This window comes from Meriones unguiculatus (genome assembly GCF_030254825.1).
Source record: "Meriones unguiculatus strain TT.TT164.6M chromosome 13 unlocalized genomic scaffold, Bangor_MerUng_6.1 Chr13_unordered_Scaffold_28, whole genome shotgun sequence".
In the NCBI taxonomy this organism is placed as follows: Eukaryota; Metazoa; Chordata; class Mammalia; order Rodentia; family Muridae; genus Meriones; species Meriones unguiculatus.
The window spans coordinates 12,775,282-12,794,047 of record NW_026843644.1 but is presented as its reverse complement, the minus strand read 5'-3'; the positions used below and the strand labels follow the sequence as shown (position 1 = coordinate 12,794,047).

At 37.1% G+C, this 18,766-nt stretch overlaps 1 pseudogene; it reads right to left on the bottom strand.

The window, feature by feature from the left end:
• Positions 1-6,890: 6,890 nt before the first annotated feature.
• Positions 6,891-18,766, bottom strand: part of LOC132650604 (zinc finger protein 431-like) — a 75,745-nt pseudogene continuing 63,869 nt past the window's right edge.

The window sequence follows — 18,766 nt, the reverse complement described above, 5'->3', positions numbered from 1 at the left end:
ATTTGTACCTGTCCTCTCTTACCTTCTCTCTACCTTCTGTCTTCTAGCACTCAGTAGGCACATTCCCTCTTCTACTGGAATCAAGGTGGATGGATGCACAGCACATTATTCAACCTCCAGGGGAGTGAGCAATCTGTTCCTCAAGTGGATGGGTCCCAAGTATATTACGAATTAAACAGAGATTTCAGAAAATGCAATGAGATTTTTGTTCTGTGATTTAACGCTACTGTCAAATATACTGCAGCTACTTTCCCCCTGGAAGGTCTGAGGCAACCCAGGGGAAAAAAGCAGGAAACACATGATATTTTTGAGCACCACGTTAGCAAGCACTTGTATCTCAATGGAAAAGTGGGAAAAAAACAAAGCTATATTAGAAAAGGCTCTCTACATGAAAAAATCTGATAGAATGTATTTCTCTGTGTATGTAGAAAGTTAATTTATAAGAATTGCTCAAAGACTATGCAGAGTTAAAGAATTCAGTAGCTGTTGAGACCGTTTGACTGGATAACTAAGCTTCATGATCATCAAAATACACCAGAATTCCAAAGACGTAAACTCTAATGGAAGTGAAAAAATGAACTTGCTAGCCAGAGCTAAGGCACATAGAACAAGAGAAATATTAACCATCTTCAGTTTCCATTATATATTTAGGCTACCATGAGATATGTGGCTTAAGTTAAGGAGGGAGCTCATCACCTCAATAGGTCCAGATCAAAGAAAAGATAAATTAAATATCGTCAGTTTATCTTACTAAATATTTTTAATTTATCTTACTCCAAAAGATAAATTAAAAAGTTCCCTTATAATACCCAACTATTTGGGTTTTATTTACTTGAAATACAGTTATTTTATTTCATTTTTAAATCATTTTTGTTTTATTTATTTATTATTATTTTTTTTTTTTGTTATTCTAGACAGAGTTTCTCTGTGTAGCCTTAGCTGTACTGGACTGTTTTTTTTTTTTTTTTTTTTGAGCAGGCTGGCCTTGAACTCACTGAGATCCACCTACCTCTGCCTCCCTGAGTGCTGGAATTACCTGTGTGAACCATCTCAGCACAGGGAATAATGACATTACCCCACTCTTCCAAAGTTGACCTCTATTATTATTCTACCGTTGTCTTCTATTATCGACTCTAAAGCCAGAACTACTTGGCTGAATCAGCTGAGTTCTGCTGCTTGCTGGGGCTGGAACTTGGGACGAATGTTCAATGAAATCTACATAAGCTTCCCTTATTCCAATGTTTTTCTTCACTGATTAAGCTTGGATCTGCAGGAACTTGCTCCATATATGACTTTGGGCTCAGAAACCTATATTCTGCTCTCTCCTGAGTGCTGATGTTGAGGGTATATACCACCATGCATGGCCTCTAAGCTTTACTTTTATATGATGGAAGCTTTGCCACTGGGAGTATTCCCCTGAGGTCACTACTCCCTTTATTCCACTTCAACTATTTTCCTAATCCAAACTTACAAAAATCCACATTCATCCAAAGAAAAGCATGGAAAGGACTATTACAGCTATACCCCAGCTCCTGCTAGCAACTTCATTCATAGTTAGTTTCCATTGCTTTGAAGAGACACCATGACCACGGCATCTTTTATAAAATAAAACATTAACTTTGGCTGTCTTTTTTCTGAGGTTTACTGCTTTATTGTCATGGTGGGAAACCTGACAGAGTAAAGGCAGGTATAGTTCTGGAGAAGCTACGAGGTTTACATCTTGATCTGAAGCAGAAAAGACTGTGAAAATGGACTTATTTGAGCATAGAAGACTTCAAAGTCTGCCTCCACAGTGACACACTACTTCAAGTTAAAATTCCACAGATCCAGAGTGTTAGGTAAACAAGATGGTAGAAATTGGAGCTCTCTGGGAAGGAGAGAAAGAATAGATGCTGTGGGTATGCTGGAGCAGAAAACATCAGGTAATGGAGGGAGAGAAAAGCTACAGGAAGACACAGCCGGAATCAGGAGAATTTTGCTGCTTAGAGTGGAAAAAAAAGTTTTGTGGCAACTTCATGGAGTCTATGATTGCATCCCTAGTAAAAAGTCCTAGTAACAAAGGATACAGAGTCTGAACTGACCATCTTTTATGGTCAGACAGGGTTTTTAGTGCTGGAATTGTGTTACAATCAATTGATGTCTTGGTTCATTGGCCCTGTAGATATCCCTAAACAAATCAAGCTGATGGTAGTAAAAAACTGAGAAATGCCCCCATTGCTGAGGGCCATTTCCACAGAGCTTTGCTGAATATACAGAAGATGAGCATGTACAGGCTTGGAGTCTTCAACTCTATATTCCAGCCTCTTGGGGGAAAGAAAATTCTCTACACACAATGGGAAGAAAAACCTCACCACCAACTGAGCCAGAAAAGTTGTCCTGTGACTTGATGGTACAGAATATTTGGGAGTGCCAAGAGAATATCTGCTTTAAATTGAAGCTAAGGTGATGGGGGACCCATATATTATACTGCCTAGATTTTCAGGAATATCACAGAGACATAATTATCAAACATGGGGTGAAGGAGTCTGGTAATTGGAATTCTGCCTCCTGGCCTTAGCAGATGCAGATCTTAACTAAGTTCCATTTTTCAGAGACAGTCTTGGCAGTCTCTGCAAGCAGGGTGTTCAGAGCCTGAGAAGTAGATAGCAAGCTCCCTACAACCCTGAGAACCAGACAGCAAACTCTGTGTAACCTTGAGTGAATTTCTTGGATGCCTTGCCAGGTGGTGCAGATGTGTGGCTACTGTGAAAAAAAATTTTTTTCTTGTACCCTTGGCTTTATAAGTGTTGTTTGCACATTCAGTAAACTAAGACCTTGTTCAAAAAGCCTGTTTTGGTCACCATTCGCCTCTCTGTCCCCCCATTTCTACTCCCTCTTTCAGGTAGACCCTGTTTGACTAGACCGTCAAATGGGATGGGTCAATGGGGCTTTTCTAAGTCTGTGCCATGTCTTCTGTGGCTGTGTTATGAATATAACTGCGATGAGCATGAGAACTGTGACACTTCACAATACCAATTTCATGTGCATGGAAAAATCTAATGAATCCACAGCAATTCTGTCCTTTTATGAGAACTCTACATAATGTAGTTGCTATGTGACCATGTTAATGTATGCTGTGTCACTGAACTCAACAGTAAAGTCGCTTTGTATTACTTTGTACCTTATATCAAATAATCTTCAGTGGCATGTATTTATGGTTTATGTCAAATTAATGATTATATAATGATATATTTTACCCTTTCAAACAAGTATAAACACCACCATTAAACATATTTTTTCAAAAGAAAAAGATTTAAAAAATTAACTTTCAATTTGAAGATTGAATTAAAAGCAATCCAAAGAAAATTCCTAATGATTTATTACAGGAAAACTGATTCCAAAACCATGTATTATGTGAAAAACTCAGAATTCTCAATTCCTAGTCTTCCTCTGTGGCCTGGTAAGGCTGCCCCACCTCATTGGGAGGTGATCAAAGAGCCAGCCACTGAGTTCATGTTAAAGACAGCCCCTGTTCCCCTTACTATGAGGCCCATTTGGAGACTGAGCTGCCATGGGTTCCATCTGTACAGGGTTTCTAGGATCCATGCATGGATCTTGGTTGGAGAATCAGTTTCAGAAAAGTCCCCTGAGCGCAGATATTTTTGCTTCTGTTGTTCTCTTTGTAGAGCTCCAGACCTTTCTATGTCTTTCAATCTCCCCTTCTTTCACCAGATTCCCTGCAATCTGCCCAAAGTGGCCATGAGCCTCAGCATCTGCGTTAATATCCTTCTGGGTAGAGTCTTTTAGAGGCCCTCTGTGGTAGGCTCCTGTCTTGTTCCTTGTTTTCACCTTCTTCCGTTGTCTATCCCATTTGCCTTTCTGAATCAGGATTGACCATCTTTCCCAGGGTCCTTTTCCTTGCCTAGCTTCTTTAGGTGTACAGATTTTAGTATGTTTTTCCTATATTACATGTCTAATAACCACTTAAAAGTGAGTATATACCATGTGTATCTTTCTGCTTCTGGGATACCTCATAATTTCCTTATTTTTAATTGCTGAGTAGTATTCCTTGTGTAAAAGTAACACTTTAACATTCAAAGCTCCCTCCTTAATAATTCCTCCACTTTCCACAGGTCTTTATAAACACCTGATTTTTCCAGCCTTATAGTTTGACCCTCAGGTTCCTCTGACCACAACCTCTACAACTTATAGAGTCTCCATCTTGGGCTCCTAACTGAATGTTTTGCAGGCATCAGGGAAGCAGAATGCAATCTGTTTCAGAAAAGTTAGTCTTCATGTCTTCAAGTTTATTTTCTTTCTTTACAGTAGTCACAATCTCAAGCAGGGGTATGTGTCTTGACATGCGTCCTTGTGGGCTCCCATTGCTGCCTATTTAACACATGCAAGATAAACTCAGTCTTGTGGCTTTGGTCAAGTGGTCAGGCACTTTTTAATCATTTGGTATTATCAGTTCTGTCCTGATCATTTTTGGATACTTCCATATTTTTATGGAGATTTTGGCTTAGAAACTTCTTTAAAAACCAATCCTAAATTCCTTAAGCTACCAATCTTCTTCTTCTGGGTCATCTGGGCTGAGTTAAAGATGAACTGAAGATCAACCTTTCCTACCTTGCTGCTATTAATGACATGTTTATGGAGCTGAATAGATGGCTCAGTCCCTAGGCACACTGGCTGCTCTTCCACATGACCTAGATTTGATGTCAGGCATCCAAGCAACAGCTCACAATTGCCAGTAACTCTAATCACATGGAGGAGACACGATCTTCTGCCTCAGCTCATACATTGCATGCACTTGGGATACACAGCAATAAAATTTATGTACCTAAATTACATGAATTTTAATAAAAATAACATATACATTAAGAAAACCTCTTTTACAATGTGGAGTCAAATATGCATGTGTGTTTTCACCATTTTCATAGCTGGTGCCCTAGGTGGCCAGAGGAATTCATCAGATACCCTAGACCTGGAAATATACATTATTCTCAGCCATCTGATGTGGGTTCTAGGAACCAAATTTGGGCATGCAAGAGGAGCAGAACTACTAACATTCTATCTCCCAAACATGTCATTACAATAGAGAGGATGAAGATGTTCCATTAATACTTTGGTCTCCTATCACTTGAAGGTTATGTATCCCTGCTAGATGGCTGCTGAAGGGCTCAATGGATTTCTTTCCCTCTGTGACTGGACTTTGGACAGTTTCCTATTTTCATTATTAACATAGGTCTCTTAATGTGAGTAAATGTAACAAGAATATTTATTAAAATCAATGTTCAGGAAGATTATATCAGAAACATTTCCATGCTTTGAGATATACTCTTTCATTTTAGGATCTTTTTGAGAGAGGATATCTCTACATAGCCATGGCTGTCTGAAATTCACTATGTAGACCACACTGGTATAAAACTCAGATTGGGTTGCCAATGTCTCTCAGGTGCTGGGATTACAGGCATGCACCAGTAAGCTAAATTGAGACATATTTTTTAAATGACCTGTCTTTGAACTGCAAAATGAATGAAAAAAAAAATCCACTCATTTTCCAAATCAAAACCAGGACATTAATTAAAAAAGGAACCATCATTGTTTCAATGAACAGAAATACATCTTGAAATCCAATAGCAATAATTTAGTCTGTCAAATCCTTTCATATGTTCTCTTGTGTTATTTTTCTTAGCTTTGTGAATTTCATCCTTTAAAATGTTTGCACTCTGTTAGCATGTAAGTACCTGTGTATGTGGCAGTGAGAGGACAGTGTATTGCAGACTATCATCTACATCTCCAATGTGGGTCCTAGAGATGAAACTTAGGCAATTATTTGGTTCAGGTGACCTCAATGGTCCTGACTTAGATTTACAAAGAATTTCTGTATACGCTGGTGTGAGAGTGTGCATATGCCATAGTTTAAATGTAGAAATAAGTGAAAAATTTGGAATAATATGAATCTCCCAGAGATTGATGTCATGTTATCAGGCTTAGCAGCAACCAACTTTACCCACTGAGACAATTCTTTGACACTCACTTGTAGTTCTCATATATGTTATGAACAAGTGTTTACTCCTAGGAATAAATCAATACAGTCCAAAATATAGAGCTCCAGATCATTTTCATTTACAAATAAAATTAATTCAAATCACCCTGATTTCCTCAATTATTACATGAAAATGTTTACAATGTGAAAAGACATTTTATTTATGTAATATCTCAACTAATCCTATTTGAGCATCATGAAAACAGTTCTGTAGGGAACATTTGTCCAAACCTGGCAACTTGACCTCAGTCATCATATAAAGATAGACAAAGGAGACTGCACAAAGTTGTCTCCCAATTTCTACATATCTGTCATGACATAAAAACCCATAATTATGTTCCACACACACATCAGAAGTGGTTTTGAAATTAATATTCTTGCTGTAACATTATCTAGAATCTTCATATATTTCCTATAGAATGCAGTACTTTAGATGAAATCATAAATGGATAATTAAGAGGAACATGCAGAATCATGGAACATAAAATTATATATTCATATCACAGCAAGCTATGTAGTGAGATATACAATTGATTGCTGATTATATCACTTCATTACATCTCTATGGTAGATGAAAATGCAAAACTTTCATTTACCATATTAAATACATTCATAGGGTGTCTCTTCAATATGATTCATTCACAATAATAAAACCTATAGAAATGTACAAAGGTTTCATCATACTAAATATATTCATAAGGTTTTCTCTCAAGTATGATTTATTTATGGTTTGAGGGTCAATGCACCATGCAAAGGCTTTAATACACTGTTTATAGTCTTAGGGTTTCTCTCCAATATGAAAACTTACATGCCTTCGGAGATCACAGCAACGTGCAAAGGCTTTATCACATGGATTACATTATAGGCTTTCTCTCCAGTGTGTTCTTTTATGCTTTTGGAGACTATTGGGATGTGAAAAGGCTTTATCACATTGATTACATTTGTAGGGTTTTTCTCCAGTATGAATTATTTCATGCCTTTGGAGGTTACTGCAATGTGCAAATGCTTTGCCACATTGATTACATTCATAGGGTTTCTCTGCACTATGAATTCTTTTATGCCGCTGGAGATCACAACATCGTGCAAAGGCTTTACCACATTGATTACATATGTAGGCTTTCTCTCCAGTATGAATTCTTTCATGCCTTCGAAGGTCACTGGAATGTGCAATGACTTTACCACATTGACTACATTCATAGGATTTCTTAGCAGCATGAATTCTTTCATGCCTCTTGAGATCACAGCAACGTGCAAAGGCTTTATCACATTGATTACATTCATAGGGCTGCTTTCCAGTATGTGTGCTTTTATGCCTTTGGAGACTACTGGGATGTGAAAAGGCTTTGCCACATTGATTACATTCATAGGGCTTCTCTCCAGTATGAATTCTTTCATGTCTCTGGAGAACACAGCAACGAGAAAATGCTTTATCACACTGATTACATCCATAGGGTTTCTCTCCAGTATGTGTTCTTTTATGCTTTTGGAGACTACTGAGTTGTGAAAAGGCTTTACCACATTGATGACATTCATAGGGTTTCTCTCCACTATGAATTCTTTTATGGCTCTGGCAGTTACTGCGATCTGCAAAGGCTTTACCACATTGATTACATTCAAAGGGTTTCTCTCCAGTATGTGTCCTTTTATGGTTTTGGAGACTACTATGTCTTGAAAAGGCTTTTTCACATTGATTACATTTGTAGAGTTTCTTTCCATTCTGAATTCTTTCCTGTCTTTGAAGAGATCTATGACATGCAAAGGCTTTACCACACTGATTACATTCATAGGGGATCTCACTAGTATGTGGTTTTTCATGGCTGCAAAGATAATTGGTATATGTGTAAGCTTTTTCACATTCATTACAGTGATTCATTACAGTGAATTAAGTTTACAATTTGATCTAAATGTAAAAAGGACTTACATCTTACTGTTTTATCACTTTGTTTACATTTATAATTTCCCCCTTGATTGTGGAAATTTTGCATTTTGAAGATACCTTTGAGGTAAGAAACATATTACATGGATTGCTTATAGCATCCTTTTTCTTTCTTTCCTCTTTTAAAGAGCATATTTTTATTAATTACAGTTTATTCACCTTGTATCCCAACTGTAGCTCCCTCCACCTGCCCCTAATAATCTCATCCCCCCTCCCTCTTCTCCACCCATGCTCCTCCACCAGTCCACTGGTAGGGGGGTACTTTTTCTATAAGTGTTTTTTCACATATTTGAAAAGAACTAGAACTCATCTATACAATAGTGACTGCATTCATAAATTTTCCTATAGTGGGAGTCACACTACATTTGGAAACTGAACTAGGGTAAACACAACAATTTCCACAGGGCTAGTAATCTCTAATGTGATTTCTGTGGCTATATTCCCAATTAGTTTCAAAAACTAATTAAGTATAGTAGTTTAATTTATTAATTGTCCCCTGCTTTCATTAGAGTTTCTGTCATTAATAATGAATTAATACATGAATAATTATAAATTTAGTGTTGTCACTTTCATGGTTTCTGTTGTATATATGTATAGAATAGTTTAGAATGCAATAACCTATGATGGTGTGCATGTTAACTTCACTCAGGAAAAGTGGGCTTCGTTGGATCCATCCCAAAAGAATCTCTTCAAAGAAGTGATGCTGGAGACCTAAAGGAATCTCACTGCTATTGGGTAGATGGGGAATTTTCTTTAACTGTTTAAATAATAATCTGATTGTTATTTATGATTATTATTTAATTATTATTAGTGATTATTAATAAATTAAATGTAAACTTGCATCACATTCACGAAGTCTATTCCAACTAAGGAATACTACATATTTTCTCCTTGTTCTGAGAGGTAAGTATGATTTTTCTTTTCATATCCTTATGGTCAAATGACTTGAGTAACAAATGGAAGATCCTCATATTCACAGTTTGTATTTTGTCTTCAAAGACATGTGCTATGGGAATCATTTTTCCTCCACAACAATTTTCTTGACTTTCATCCTTTCCATCTAACTAAACTTAGCAAGTTTACTTCAAGTATTTGAGTCACATCAGCTTTTCTATGGAATATTTGCTCTTGAGTAGGTTTTGTACATAAAATTATCACCTATTTAATGAGCTTGCTTTTTCCAATATCTGAATTGTATAAGACTTAAGAGATTAGAATTTCTATGGAGCATCTGTAATGTGGATATGAGTAATGATTTTTATAGAGGAATTTGATTTAGAGACTTGTTGCTCTGGCAAAAGATCACATCTGAAGACCCTCTATGTCTCTGTGATCTGGCTGGAATATAACAATACATTAATCCAGTAGACAGAGGCAAGAAGATCTGCCTTCAGTGCCAGCCTGGTATAGAGCAATGTCCAGTAAAGAAAAGCTTAGTTTCAGGCATGGTGATACATGTGTTTAATCTCAAACAATGGGTGTAAAAATAGTTGGGAGAAGGAAGCACACATGTTTGAAAGCAATATCTAAGTGAGTGGCAGAAAAGGGGACAAATTCAGAAAAATATTTGACAGAATAGGATACATTCATCTCTCATGAAATAGAGAGGAAATGAAGCTCCTTAAGGGACACAGAATGGAGAGAGGAGGCAGTTTTTCTGGGACAGTAAAAGAAAGACAGGTTGGAGAGAACTAAGGTGAAGATCAAATGATCAGGAAAATAAGAGCCTGAAGATTAGAAAAGACTGCTGGAGTTAGTTTGAGGCCAAACAAAGCAATTCAGAGGATGGGAGAAAAGCCAGATTTAATAAGTTAGCTAGGAAAGGAGTTTGAGCCAGAACAGCTGAACTGAATCAGCCATCTATGTGCTCAGAAAGAAAGGGTGTGCATATTAAGCAGTAATTCACAGAGGCTGAAAATCTTCTATGCTTAAGATAGATTGTATGGAACCTAGAAGCTGCCCTGCCCAGGTCTAGGGCAGCAGACAGGGGCAGTAGTCTTCAGATACAGCAATGACTACATGTGAATTAAAGTCCTTTTCACAGCAATATCTGTTAAGCAAGTGTTTCATCATCTTCTTTCTTAGAGAGATGCCTTGAAAACATAAATCAGACACCTGACTGTGAGTAAAATGGGTTTGGGAGAATTTAATATTCCTTAATATACTTAAACTAGTGCTTTTTCTCTATTGTTTTTATTTAAAACTTCTGGGACACATTAACATTTTTTTTTCATAGGAATATTTATACCAGTTTCCACAAGAAAATTACCTTCCATGTCTTCTAAAATGTTGACAATGTTCTTCAGTATGCTCTTCCCAATTGTAGCCTAAAATATATACCAGAAAGTGTATGACATATTATTCAAAATTAGGCAAAATTTAAGTTACTATTTTCAGTGAATCTTAGAAACATGTGTGATTTATTCTTCCTCATTCCAATTGAAATTTCATAAGAGCATCAATAAGAAAAAACAAAAACAATAACAACAGATGTCCTCTTTTTCTTAATAGTGAAAGAAAATTCACTTTCTTACCTATAGCTGTAAGGTGTTTGTAGGTCTCCAGCATGACATCTTTGTAGAGACTCTTCTGGGAAGGATCTAGCAAAGCCCACTCTTCTGGAGTGAAATTAACATCCACTTCTTCATAGGTTATTGATTTCTAAAATATCCCATATGTGAGTATCACAGAAAGCATGGCAATGCATGTTGTATATGTATACTTAATAGACAATGTATTCCTATAATTCCAGTGCTTCTCTTACTTATCTCCTCACATAGACGTTGATGTAATGAATTGATGTAATTGACAAGTCATTTTAGAAGGAAACTAAATGATGAGGTTCACCTTGTCATCTCTGGACCCTTTGAATAAAATATAGCTTTTCAAAGGAAATGCCAATTAAAAGACATAATGAGAGACAAGAAAATAGATGATCAGTACAGATGGCACATCACAGAAATGCTATGCTCAATTACTAACTACAAAAAATATGGGCAAGCAGGACGTATTGGTTCATGCCTTTAATGCTGGCACTCAGTCTGTGTATCTCATTAAGATGGATGCCGGCCTTCTTTTCAAACAAGTTTCATGACTTCCAGAGGTACATTTAAGATCTGAATCCACTGCAAAAATCATTCAAATAAGAAAGATACAAAGAACTCAATGGTTTATATATTCACTACAGTTTTATATCTAACTTCCAGAAACCTGAAGTGTCCCAGGTTAAACTGTAACATTAATGAGAACTTATTAAAAGGGAATGCGTGTTCAAACAGGTACAAATGGACAGATGAAATAAGCAACATAAGGCAGTTGAAGTGGCTCAGCAATGAAAAGCTCTTGTTGGTCCTGTAAATAATTGGGCTCAATTGCCAGTGTTTAAATGGAAGCTCACATCTATCCATTACTCCAAATTCAGGAGTTCTGAGACCATCTGCTGACTATTGGGAAGACCTGGTACAAAAGAGGTGCATATTCATACATACAGGCAAAATACTACCCTTATTCGCCCGTTAAAACAAAACAAAACAAAACAAACACAGGAGGCAAGAAGAATGTCACACACCTACAATCCAATGACTCAGAAATACAGGCAGTGTTAATGTGATGAATACATGACAACCTGAGAAACAGAATATACACTCTGACAAATATCAAAATTCAAGTGTGGATGTGAAGACCAGCAAAATAGAATATGCTTGACATGTACTAGACCCTACATACCAGGCCCATCAGCCTATATATCGAAACAAAATGTGCATATTGGACTACATTTGATCCCAGCCCTCTGCAGCCAGAGGGAGGTAGACCTCTAAGTGTGAAGCCTGGCTGAATTTCATACCTACATTCAGGACAGCCAACGCTACACAAAGAAACTTGGTCTCCAAAAACAACAAAATTAAACATGTAAAAACCTCAGGATACCAAAATAGCCTAGCACTGAATAGCAATTGCTTTGAGTCTTTCCTATATAATTTTGGGATAGAGTTGATAAAGGTGAAAGCATGAGAACATAACAAGGGGTCAGAATGATCAATTTCAATCACAACACAGTAGACACAAACACCAGGAACTGGGTTGAGATCATAGACACTCAAATCCAATCCCCAATCTAGACAGGTTCCTCCTCCAAAAGCTTTCCTAAGTTCCCCCAAAGAAACACACAAAGAAGAAACAAATGTTCAGTGATATTCTCCTACTTGTTTCTGTGGAGCTTTACCCACTCTCTGTTACAGAAGACCCAATTCTCATGGTTGCCCCTAGCACTACAAAGAACACCAGTGGCAGCTTCCCCTTTCTTGTGTCCTGTAGATTACACACTCCCAATCTCTGTTCTGCTTCTGTAATCTCACCCCCAACTCCTCTGCTCAACCATAGGCCATACTTGCATGGAGACCAAGGTGGAATACCAGAAATCTTCCTCACTATCTTTGTTACCACAAACCCAATTCCAGGATCTTCCCTACTGTTCCAACTGAACACATGTTGCACCTCTCCCCCCATACCATCCCAGCAAACATAACACCGTGAATACATGCCAAGCAGGTCATTAAAATATCAACACTCAGCCAACACACTTTCTGGAACTTCAGAGTGCTAGCAGAACCTCAAGCACAAAACTCCCACCCAAAAAACCTACACTTAGACCTATAATCACCCCAAATCCAGATCTCTAGACACCAGCATAGGAATAGATTCAAGAACAGTCAGGCAATATGTCACCACCTTAGCTCAGCTATATTACCATAGCAGGACCTAAATCTATCTGAGAATTACAAAACATTCTACAGAAACACAAAAGAATATACCTTCTCGTCATTTCATGACACATCCTCTAAAATTGACTACATATTCACACACAATATAAATCTTAATAGAAAATTAAAATAACATCTTATATCCTGTCAGACCACCATGGTTTAAAGCTGGATAAAAATAGCATCAGAAAGAATCATAAAAACATTACAAACTCATGGTAAGTGAATAATCTTCTACTGAATGAAAAATGGGTTAAAACAAATGAAAAAAAATAAAGACTATAGAATCCAATAAAAATAAATACATACTGTATGCAAACTCATGGAATACAATGAGGAATGAAAGTGGTGCTAAGAGAAAACTTCATAGCACAAAGTGCCTACATAAAGATATTGGAGAGATCTCATACTATCAACTTAAAAACACACCTGAAAAGTCTAGAACAAAAATATGTAAGCACACAAAAAAGGAGTAGACATCAAGAAACTATCAAATTGAGGGCAGAAATCAATAAAATAGAAAGAGAAGATAAAGAACCAATGAAACAAAAAGTTGGTTCTTTGAGAAAAATCAACAAGACAGACAAACCCTTATCTAAATTAAATAAGTACTTATCTAATCTAAGTAAAAGACAGAGAGAAAATAACCAAAGTAATAGAATCAGAAATTGTGTTACAAATGTATGTTCCTTTAAAATCCCACTCATGTTATGTGAATGTGTTTTTCTTTTAACCCCAGGTGTGGAGCACGAGGCTGCTTCAGTTTGTCCACAGCTGTTAATTCTGATTGTCTCGTGCTCTAGCAGGCATGTGTTTTTGCCAACTGTACATAGTTTAATTCTGAGTCTTCTGGAGAGGGTACACATGCGAGAGCCATAAGAGGGCCTGGGGTATTTGAAGAAGAAAGAATGCTGCTCTTCATGATGCTTTTCACCCACACTGCTACTGTGTTTGTCATTGCTGGTTTGTTGGACTGCTGAATATCCTCATGATTAAGAGGTATTGCCCCAAAGAACTTGACCACAATAAACCATAGGAGGCAGCTTTATTAAAGAGACCTATATCTCTTTTCCCTAATGTTGGGGTGTTTGAAGGAATAATGGTTGTAAGGGAAGTAGAGGCATAATAACCCAAATAAAATATATTATAAAAAATCGTGCCAAGCTGTTTGCTGTTTGAGTAGACTTCTGGAATCCAGATGGCTGAGACTGGTATTGCCCTAAAGAAGCCAACAACCCTAACCAGCATTAAGTAGCTGGAGAGGTCTGAGTTCCTTGTCTGTACAAACCAGTTTTCTCTCCTAACTAGGGGTAGTGGGTGGAAGGGGGATAGAGGTATTTAAGAATCCTAAATTTATTAGGTTTTTCAAAAAGCAAAGCCTATAATTTTGCTCTCAGCAATGTGAAATATATATCCTCGAGGAAACATATTTAGGTCATCTTTTGTCTTATCTTTCACTTGCTTGGATTGTGGCATTACAGAGGTTCATGCTCATTTCTTTCCAAAACAATACTTTTGCTTCGCAAAAAAAAAAAGAGAGAAGAAAATAAACAAAAAGCTAAAATGGTACTCATGCCCTTTACCATTCAAAGAAATCCTTTCCAGTGCCTCACCCTTCAGGGCACTGTGCTTGTGCCCTTCCTTCAAAATACATATTCCTGCTTGGCTCCATCTGAAAATCCAGCACCCACTCGTGTTTCCCTGGACATCTCTTGTCATAAAGAAGAGTACTCAGACTCCAGAGATGAACTTCTGGAAGTATCTACATACCTGACTTCAAGATATATTACATACCCAAACTTATGGGACACAATAGTAGCAGTGCTAAAAGGAAAGTCCACAGCACTAAGTGCCTTCAAGAAGAAATTTAAAACATCTCATAAAAGCAACTTAACAGTTCACCTGAAATCCTGTAAAAGTAAAAGTAGACACTTCCAAGAGGAATAGAAGGCTAGAAATAATCAAAATCAGGGCTAAAATTAATAAATTAGAAACAAAACAATTGAAAGAATCAATTAAATGAAGAGCTGTGTTTTTTTTTTTTTTTTTTTGAGAAAATCAACAAGATAGACAAACCCTTCACCAGGCTAAGTAAAAGAGAGAGTCACTACCCAAATCAACAAAATAGGAAATGAAAAGGGGGACATAACTGACTTTGAGGAAATCCAAACAATCAGTAGGTCTTACTTCAAAACCTATATGCCACAAAATTTGAAAATAGAAATAAAATGTACAATTTTCTTTATCAATTCCACTTACCAAAGCTGAATCAAGACCAGGTAAATAAATTAAGTAGTCCTATGTCACCTAAGCTGTCATCAAAAGTCTCTCACCCAAAAAATTCCCAGGAACAAATGGTTTCAGTACAGAATTCTACCAGACCTTCAAAGAAGAGCTAACTCTAATTCTCTTCAAACTATTCCACACAATAGAAACAGAGGGAACATTTACAAACTCATTCTATGAAGCCACAGTCACCTTGATAACTAAAACACACGAAGACCCCACAAAGAAAGAGAATTTCTGGCCACTATTAGGAACATTGATGCAAAAATACTCAACAAAATGCTTGCATACCAAATCCAAGAGCACATCAAAGATATCATCCACTATGACCAAGTAGGTTTCATCCCAGGAATGCAAAGGTGGTTCAAGATACAGGACTCTATCAATGTAATCCACCATATAAACAAACTGAAAGAAAAAAAAAAAACACATGATACTCTCCTTAGATCCTGAAAAAGTATTTGAGGAAATTCAACATACATTTATGTTTAAGGTCCTGGAGTGATCAGGGATACAATGCACATATCTAAACATATAAAGTCAATGTACAGCAAGGCTATAGGCAACATTAAACTAAACACAGAGAAACCTAAATCAACCTCACTGAAATCAGGGACAAGACAAGGCTGCCCACTCTATCCATATCTCATCAACATACTTTTTGAAGTCCATGCTAGAGCAATATGACAATTAAAGGAGATCAAGAGGATTTGGTTTGGAAAGGAAGAAGTCAAAGTATCACTATTTGCAGATGTTATGATAGTGTAGATGAGTGACCACAAAAATTCTACAAGGGAAATCGTACAACTAATAAACACATTCAGCAAAGTGGCTGTATACAAAATAACTCAAATAAAAAATCAGTAGCTGTCTGTACACAAAAGACAAATGGGCTGAGAAAGAAATTAGGGAAACAACACCCTTCACAACAGCCACAAAGGACATAAAGTACCTTTGGTGTAACTCTAACTAAGCAAGTCAAAGACTTGTATGAAAAAAAAACTTAAAGTCTCTAAAGAAAGAAATAGATGAAGATATCAGAAGATGGAAAGATCTCCCATGTTTATGGCTTGACAGGATTAGCATAGTAAAAATGGCCATCTGACCAAAAGCAATTTACAGATTCAATGCAATTCCCAACACAAACCTTGAAAGAAACATTCTCAATTTCATATTGAATAACAAGAAACCCATAATCAGTAAAACAATCCCCTACAATAAAAGATATTCTATGGGTATCTCCATCCCTGATTTCAAGCTGTATTATAGAGCAACAGTAATAAAAACTGCACAGTGGCATAGAAATAGAATGGTAGATCAATGGAATCAAATAGAAGACCCAGAAATAAACCCACACAATTATGGATACCTGATTTCTGACAAAGGAGCCAAAACCATACAATGGAAAAAAAAAAAGACAGCATCTTTAACCTATGGTGCTGATCTAACTGTATATCTACATGTAAAGAAAATGCAAATAAATCCATACTTATCACCTTACACAAAATTAAAGTCCAAGTAGATCAAAGACCTCAATATAAAACCAAACACACTAAATTTACCAGAAGAAAAAGTGGGGAAGAGCCTTGAACTCATTGGCACATGAAACAATTTCCTGAACAGAAAAACAGCACAGCCTCTAAGATCAACAATCAATAAATGGGACTTCATGAAACTGAAAAACTTCTGTAAAGCAAAGGCCAATATCATCAGAACAAAATACAGCTTATAGAATGGGAAAGTATCTTCACCAACCCTATATCTGATAGATAGCTAATATCCAGAATATATAAAGAACTCAAGAAGTTAAACAGCAATAAGCCAAGTAATCCAATTATAAAATGGGGTACAGAGACAAAGAGAGAATTCTCAATAGAGAATAAAACAAGAAATAAAATAAATATAAGATCAAAAAATCAAGTGACAACACATGCTGGAGAGGATGTGAAGAAAAAGGAACCCTCTTCTATTGATGGTGGGAATATAAACTTCTACAACCACTTTGGAAATCAATCCAGCTCTTTCTCAGACAATTAGGAATATTGCTACATCAAGATCCAGCTATTCCAATAATAGGCATATATCCAAAATACCCTCAAGTACACAACAAGGACATTTGTTCAACCATGTTTTTAGCAGATTTATCCATAATATCCACAATCTGAAAACAACCCAGATGTCCCTCAGTTGAGGAATGGATACAGAAATTGTGGTGCATTTACACAATGAGCTAGTACTCAGCAATTAAAAACAAGGAATCATGAAATTTGTAGGCAAATGGTAGAAACTAGAAAGATGATCCTGAGTGAGGAATCCTAGAAGCAGAAAGAAACAAATAGTATATACTCACTTAAAACTGTATATTAGTCATATAATATAGAATAATCATACTAAAATATGTACACCTAAAGAAGCTAAGCAGGAAGGAGGACCTTTGGTAACATGCTCAATCCTCATTCAGAAAAGCAAATGGGATGGACATTGGAAGAGGGTGAACACAAGGAACAAGATAGGAGCCTACCACAGAGGGCCTCTGAAAAACTCTACCCAGCAGGGTATTAAAGCAGACACTGACAATCATAGCCAAACTTTGGGTAGAGGGCAGTGAATCTTATGAAAGAAGGGGGAGATAGAAAGACCTAGAGGGGAGCTCCAGAAGAAGAGCAACAGAACCAAAAAATCGGGGCACAAGGGTCTTTTCTGAAATTAAAACTCCAACCAAGGTCCACGTATGGAGATAACCTAGAACTCCTCCACAGAGGGAGCTCAGTCTCCAAGTGGGATCACTAGTAAGGGGAACAGGGACTGTCTCTGTCATGAACTCAGTGGCTGACTCTTTGATCATCTCCCCCGGAGGGCGAAGCAGCTTTGCCAGTCCACAGAGGAAGACAATGCAGACAGTCCAAATGAGAACTGATAGGCTAGGGTCAGATGGAAGGAAAGGAGGACAGGCCCCATCAGTGTACTGGGGAATAGGCATGGGAGGAGAAGAAGGAGGGAGGGCATATTGGGTGTGAATGAGGAAGGGGTTACCACTGGGATACAAAGTGAATAAATTGCAATAAATACAAAAAGAAGGAAAGATATATTATAGATAAATATTAATAAAATCTGGCATAGAAATAGGGTCATTGATCAATGGAATAAAATCAGAGACCCAGAAATAAACCCACATTCCTACACAATTGCTTTTTAACAAAGGAGCCAAAACCATACAATGGAAAATTATAGCAACTTAAACAAATGTTGCTATGTGAAATGGATGTCCACATGTAGAAAAATGCAAATAGATCCATATTTACTACCCTGCATAAAACTAAAGTCCAAGTGGGTCAAAGACCTCAACATAAACGCAGACACACTAAATCTCTTAGACAAAAAATTGTGGAAGAGCCTTGAACTCATTGGCACAGGAAAGAACTGCCTGGAAAGGACACCAACAGCACAGGCTCTAAGAGCAACAATCAATAAATGGGACCTCATAAAACTGAAACGCTTCTGTAAAGCAAAGGACAGTGTCATCAGAACAAAATGACAGCCTACAGATTGGGAAAGGATCTTCACCAAACGTACACCTGACCGATGGATAACATCCAGAGTATATAAAGAACTCAAGAAGTTAAACACCCCAAAACCACATAATCAATTTTAACAATTGGGTACAGAGCTAAACAGAAAATAGTCAACAAAGGAATACTGAATGGCAGAGAAGCACTTAAAGAAATGCTCAACATCCTTAGTCATCAGGGAAAT